General features: G+C 33.4%; 1 non-coding gene across 1 annotated transcript; it reads right to left on the reverse strand.

Annotated features, from left to right (window-relative positions):
* Window positions 1-7,213: 7,213 nt before the first annotated feature.
* Window positions 7,214-7,300, reverse strand: TRNAS-GGA (transfer RNA serine (anticodon GGA)). Its single transcript has one exon. It is a non-coding gene; the product is annotated as a tRNA-Ser (tRNA).
* Between the last annotated feature and the right edge of the window lie 205 nt (window positions 7,301-7,505).

The raw sequence follows: 7,505 nt of genomic DNA on the forward strand, positions 1-7,505 counted from the left end.
AGCCAACTTGAGGAAAGCTCAGGGCAAGAGACAAACAATCGAGGCAAATTTAGCTCTCAGACGAGCTAGGACACGAGTAGAGGCTATCAATGGCGTACCTAGTTAATGCGTCTAAATAATAAAGTGAAATGAAATTTTCATGGAAAAAAGAATTACAATTAAAAAATGAAATAAATATAGAGTCGGATGGAAAAGATAGAAAATCACTAGAACAAAGTTGAGTAGAAAAACTTATTAGATACCATTGCTTCTGTGGTATCTAATAAGTTCTACCTACTATTGGATTTGAACCAATGACTCCCGCCGTATGAAAGCGATACTCTAACCACTGAGTTAAGTAGGTCATTTATCATCACAAAGAAAAAAAAATGAGCCCTATCACATCGATAGATTATAAATCGAATATTATTGATAAGCAATACCAATCAAACAAATCAACAAAATAGATTATAGAATATTCATCTTGACAAGAAATTATCTACATGATAAGATATGTATCACAAGGGCTATAGCTCAGTTGGTAGAGCACCTCGTTTACACGCGCGCCAATGTTTTTCAGAGAAGTACATCATGTAATCAAAAAAGTTGATCTTATTGAGAAATCGATGTCTTACTCTATTACTTTTAGGGAACAAAACAAGAGAACAGTAGCCTGACAAAAAGTTCGGTCCGAATCGAGTGCCCCATTTAGGCACTAAAAAAATCCATCATTGATTTGAGATATTGATAAGGTGAATACCCAGTCTATTCAATGCTAGGCATAATGAGTATCAGGACCTCAAAAAAAATGATCTTTCGTCCTATCTTATGAACAACTTTAAGGTGTATGAAGTTTCATATTTTATTCTTTAAGCAGAAGCAGGACGATAGAGATTCCATTTAACTTAAGTTGATCTAGGTCAGAAGCATACCTACGTCAGGATAACCCCTTCTTTGAAAAACTTTGGTAGTGCTCCGAGATTCGAATCAAAATAATGAATCAGAGCACATGGAACCATCTCCCTTTCTTTCTGTCAAGAAAAAATATGGTAGACTAACTTATTTATAACAGTTAATGAAAGAGCCCAATGCAAAAAAATGCATGTTGGGTCTTTGAAACAGTTCAAATCATTTTGATAATAATAAGTTTGATCTGTTTTACCGAGAAGGTCTACGGTTCGAGTCCGTATAGCCCTATATTATTAATAATTCAAAAATAGAATCGTTTTCCTTTCCTCATTATTGTTTGTATTGTTTGTAATTGGCCACTTGATTTGGTTCATCATTAATGTCTTATCTTTGTAGATGAATTACATATGAAAATTTTCCTATTTTCCCATACAAAATCAAGAAATTAGTAATACTTCTTTTCTTTGGGATACCTACCCAATTCTAGTAAATTTTTGGAGTCAAAATCATGACATGAAACCGGTTAAAAACTCCACCATAACCCAATGCAAATCGAATGCACTAGTAAATCACATGGATCTAGGAACGACTTACTGTATTTTATTTGTGGACAAGCTAGAGTTTGAGAAACGAAGATCTTTGGTAACTTTCATTGTAAACATTCTCAAATAGGCTTTTCTGTTGGTATACCTTATCTAGTAAAGCACAAAACTAAAGTAGTCGTCTTCTCTTTCCTTCTTCAATCACTAAAAGTTCCTAAATGGAAATTCCGACTATATGTATCCTCTCTATATAAATATATAATATTTAATATATATTTATTATGGATATAATAGATATTATATAAATAGGATTATAGTGGATGAATCTTCAAACGAGACATGTACCGATCGACTAATCCGGTATATTTTCCACATTGATAGGAGTACGTTTATGTTTCTGCTTTACGAATATGATATTTTCTGGGTATTTCTAATAATATCAAGTCTTATTCCTATTTTGGCATTTCTAATTTCTGGAGTTTTAGCCCCTCTTAGCAAAGAGCCAGAGAAACTTTCGAGTTATGAATCGGGAATAGAACCAATGGGCGATGCTTGGGTACAATTTAGAATCCGTTATTATATGTTTGCTCTAGTTTTTGTTGTTTTTGATGTTGAAACAGTTTTTCTTTATCCGTGGGCAATGAGTTTTGATGTATTAGGGGTATCCGTCTTTATAGAAGCTTTAATTTTCGTGCTTATCCTAATTGTCGGTTTAGTTTATGCATGGCGAAAAGGAGCATTGGAATGGTCTTAGTTTTTGAATATTCAGACAATTAAAAAAAACATTGAGACAGTTATGAATTCCATCGAGTTTCCCTTACTTGATCGAACAACCCAAACTTCAGTTATTTCAACTACATCAAATGATCTTTCAAATTGGTCAAGACTCTCCAGTTTATGGCCGCTTCTCTATGGTACCAGTTGTTGCTTCATTGAATTCGCTTCATTAATAGGTTCACGATTCGACTTTGATCGTTATGGACTGGTACCAAGATCTAGTCCTAGACAGGCAGACTTAATTTTAACAGCGGGTACGGTAACAATGAAAATGGCTCCTTCTTTAGTAAGATTATATGAGCAAATGCCTGAACCAAAATATGTTATTGCTATGGGAGCATGTACAATTACAGGAGGGATGTTCAGTACCGATTCTTATAGTACTGTTCGGGGAGTCGATAAGTTAATTCCTGTCGATGTGTATTTGCCGGGTTGTCCGCCTAAACCCGAGGCTGTTATAGATGCTATAACAAAACTTCGTAAGAAAATATCTCGAGAAATCTATGAAGATCGAATTAAGTCTCAAGAGGAAAATCGGTGTTTTACTACCAATCACAAATTTCATGTTGGCCCAAGTACTAATACTGGAAATTACGATCAAGGATTACTCTATCAACCATCATCTACTTCAGAGATCATCCCTCCTGAAACTTTTTTCAAATACAAAAGTGCAGTCTCTTCCTACGAATTAGTAAATTAGGCCGTATACTTTTTTTGTACAGAATAACAAAGCAAAGAACGAGTGAATCTTCATCAATTTTTCATTGTAAATGGGAAATACTTATACAAATAAAAATAAAAAAATGGGGGGGGGGAGAAGATGCAGGGTAATTTGTCTTCTTGGCTAGTCAAACATGGACTGGTTCATAGATCTTTGGGTTTCGATTACCAAGGAATAGAGACTTTACAAATAAAGCCCGAGGAATGGCATTCCATTGCAGTCATTTTATATGTATATGGTTACAATTATCTACGTTCCCAATGTGCTTATGATGTAGCACCAGGCGGACTGTTAGCTAGTGTGTATCATCTTACGAGAATCGAGTATGGTATAGATCAACCGGAAGAGGTATGCATAAAAGTATTTGCCGCAAGGATAAATCCTAAAATTCCGTCTGTTTTCTGGGTTTGGAAAAGTGCGGATTTTCCAGAAAGGGAATCTTATGATATGTTGGGAATTTCTTATGATAATCATCCACGTCTAAAGCGTATCTTAATGCCTGAAAGTTGGGTAGGATGGCCCTTACGTAAGGATTATATTGCCCCCAATTTTTATGAAATACAAGATGCTCATTAAATAATACGAAACTAATCTTCACTTCGACAACTCAAGATATTCAAATACATTTTTACGTTCTCTTATAGATATAGCATAGTAATTGAAGTCTCATTCATCTTATTATTATTGATTAAAAAAAATACAATTAGAGATTTGGTGAGATTATCCAATTTGTAAGATACTTATTTTGGATGAGCCACAAGCTAATAGGATGAACTAAATGAGTTCTGCATTATGAACTATGTATCACGCATATGACTTATAGATGTGCTTTAAAAAGTCACATAGGGTGAAATGAAGAAATATAATATGAAAAGAGAATCGGATTCTATTTGTACTGTATCTGAGATGAATCTTGGCCATTCCCGCCTTTCAACTCCCCTAGACTAGACTTTTGGGTCTTATAAGGAACTAATTGAAACTTTCAAATATGTATAAAATAGGAATTGAACGCCAGGAGACAGAGTATGAACAAATAAAAAAGAAGAGGAAACAAAAGAAAATTCTTTTCTTTTACATATCTATATACATCCTTTACATATTTCTATAAATATCCTCTTTATCTTTACTTGTCTATTTTCGACATCTATAAATAGAGTAAAAAATATATATAGTTTAGTTAAAGGGTAGATTTCCAGACATCATCATGTATCAGTATTTTTCATGATCTATATTATTAATGAATCCGTAGAATAGATACTCATACAAATTCATGATGTGCCAAGAACCAGATTTGAACTGGTGACACGAGGATTTTCAGTCCTCTGCTCTACCAACTGAGCTATCCCGGCCATTTCCGACACATTATCCTTATTTTAATAGATGACTTTGGTCTATGTCAATTGTAAATAAGAAAAAAGGTATTCCAAAGTCTTCTTTTTGAAGATATACGAAATTTCAGGGCTTGGATAAGCCTTTCGAAGTTTCAGTACAGTAGACAGTTAATCATTCAAATTTCACAGATTACTTGCGCAAGGATGTTCGTTTGTACGTCTATCATATAGAATATATACCACAAGCCTTGTGATAAGAAATCAAATTTCCGCTCAAATACGCTTGTGAAAGAGTCGAATGAATGAGAAACATAACAAAGTCTGAATTGCTAATGAACGGATAAATAATTAAAGAGGCCAACGGGCCTTTTTAGGGTTTTGGGGATAGAGGGACTTGAACCCTCACGATTTTAAAAGTCGACGGATTTTCCTCTTACTATAAATTTCATTTTTGTCGTTATTGACATGTAGAATGGGACTCTATCTTTATTCTATTCGATCTGATTAATCAATTCTTCAAAAGATCTATCAGACTATGATGGAGTAAATGATTTGATCAATGAATATTCGATTATTTTTTCAACTTGTAGATCTTGGAATCGATTCATAACAATTCGTTCATTTTTATATATAATTTTATATATATATATAAATATAAATATAAAAAATTATAGAAATATAAAAAATAGAGATTCGAGTTGTCATTAATCAATATAGTATTTCAGTACGTAATACGTTTATCTTTCATCGTTTCTGGAGTTTCGATGGAAGGATTCATTCCTTTACTAACGCAACGTCGTCAACTCCATTTGTTAGAACAGCTTCCATTGAGTCTCTGCACCTACCCTTTTTTTTCGGAAAAAAGGATTTGGCTCAGGATTGCCCATTTTTAATTCCAGGGTTTCTCTGAATTTGAAAGTTATCACTTAGTAGGTTTCCATACCAAGGCTCAATCTAATTAAGTCCGTAGCGTCTACCGATTTCGCCATATCCCCCTCTTTTAAGATTAGTATCGCATTATGATGTCCTTCCCCGTTTTCTTTCATTTGTATTATACTGGAACCACTCAAGTCATTAGAATACCGATTCCTCTATTGAAAAGTGTTTCCTCCTATTGGATTTCTTGTCTATCTTCTTTCATCTCTCTCTTCTCTATCGGAGACCCATATTTGTTCCGATCCAAAATGATTCTATCATTTCTGTATCTGCAATTCAATATATATCAATATAGATAGATATATGAACATATATATTTGCCCCTCTTTCTATTATTTTTTTAGTAAAAAATTTAATACTTAAACGGTCGATTCCCTTGTTCGTCTTATCTTCCACCTTTCAGAATGAAAACATAGAAACGCTTCATTATCATCTCAATTGCATTAAATGCAATTAAGATTAACACATTAATTATTGATACACATCCATTTGATAAATAGATCAAAATTTTCTATCGCTATATTCTATTAATCGTTATATTAATTATTATGTTCTATAATAGAACAATTCCAATATTGAATATTTATTTGAAATGAAATTAGATTCTATATTCATATTAATTAGGAATAGCTAAGATCCCAGTAATTTAGTAAATTACTATGCATGTAACATTTCTGTTATGTGAGCCCGCTTAGCTCAGAGGTTAGAGCATCGCATTTGTAATGCGATGGTCATCGGTTCGATTCCGATAGCCGGCTTTTCTCTATTGATTTTATTTTTGACATAATTGATAAATCAAATAAATAAAGAAACGACTTCTTACCCTTTTTCAAAGGTCACCGATCTATGATGTCGTAGGAACTTACTTACCTTTATGACTAAAGGAGGGGTTCTATTTCTGTAGAACAAATCAAGAAAGGAACTCTTACTTTTTTATATCATTTACATATACAATAGGATCCGGATATTGATCCAAGTTATCTAATTATTCTTTGTTTTGTAGTACAATACTTTACTGGATTTCACTTCATTTATAATATTTATCATTTAGTTTTCATTTAAGTTTATGAAATTTAAATAAAATAAAATGTTTATGAAATTTAAATAAAATAAAATAAGGAGTCTTTATGTCGCGTTACAGAGGGCCTCGTTTCAAAAAAATACGCCGTCTGGGGGCTTTACCGGGACTAACTAGTAAAAGGCCCAAAACCGGAAACGATCTTAAAAACCAATCGCGTTCCGGTAAAAAATCTCAATATCGTATTCGTTTAGAAGAAAAACAAAAATTGCGTTTTCATTATGGTCTTACAGAACGACAATTACTTAAATACGTTCGTATCGCCGGAAAAGCCAAAGGATCAACGGGTCAAGTTTTACTACAATTACTTGAAATGCGTTTGGATAACATCCTTTTTCGATTGGGTATGGCTTCGACTATTCCTCAAGCCCGACAATTAGTTAATCATAGACATATTTTAGTTAATGGTTCTATAGTGGATATACCAAGTTATCGGTGCAAACCCCGAGATATTATTACAGCAAAAGATGAAAAAAAATCGAGAACACTGATTCAAAATTATCTTGATTCATCCCCCCCTCAGGAATTGCCAAAACATTTGACTCTTCAGCCATTGCAATATAAAGGATTAGTCAATCAAATAATAGATAGTAAATGGGTCAGTTTAAAAATAAATGAATTGCTCGTTGTAGAATATTATTCTCGTCAGACTTAAACCTAACTAAAAAACAAGGGTTCGGACAATTTCGTCCTCCCCTTCGCCGAAGTCTAAGTAAAGAGACCGAAGGAAAGTAAGGTTTTGATCCGGAAATTTTTCTATCATTCATCTATCATTGATCGGTAGGGGGATTTTCATCTCTTGTGCATTCTTTCCAGTCTTTTCGTTTCCGTACCACAAAAATTCGAAATAAAGAATCCATAAAGGTCTAACCGTTGGAATAATAGTATCGATTGTTATTTGATTTGATACATTGTGGTCAGTAACATTGTTGAATTAGTACGGAAAGAGAGGGATTCGAACCCTCGGTAAACAAAAGCCTACATAGCAGTTCCAATGCTACGCCTTCAACCACTCGGCCATCTCTCCTACAGAATGATTATGGCCCAGAAACCGAGTTAATAGTGAGTCATTAATATTCAATTTTTTTTTTGATAGGCACGTCCAACCAATTCTAACTATACAAATAATTTTTTTTTAACTATGTTTAATGGATACTTTTAGCTCATGATTCTATTTAGTTTTTTAAACTATGATTCCTTTTTTCTAAAAATTCGACTTTTACAGTTTTCGA

This window comes from Cucumis melo, unplaced genomic scaffold (assembly GCF_025177605.1).
Source record: "Cucumis melo cultivar AY unplaced genomic scaffold, USDA_Cmelo_AY_1.0 utg001236l, whole genome shotgun sequence".
In the NCBI taxonomy this organism is placed as follows: domain Eukaryota; kingdom Viridiplantae; phylum Streptophyta; class Magnoliopsida; order Cucurbitales; family Cucurbitaceae; genus Cucumis; species Cucumis melo.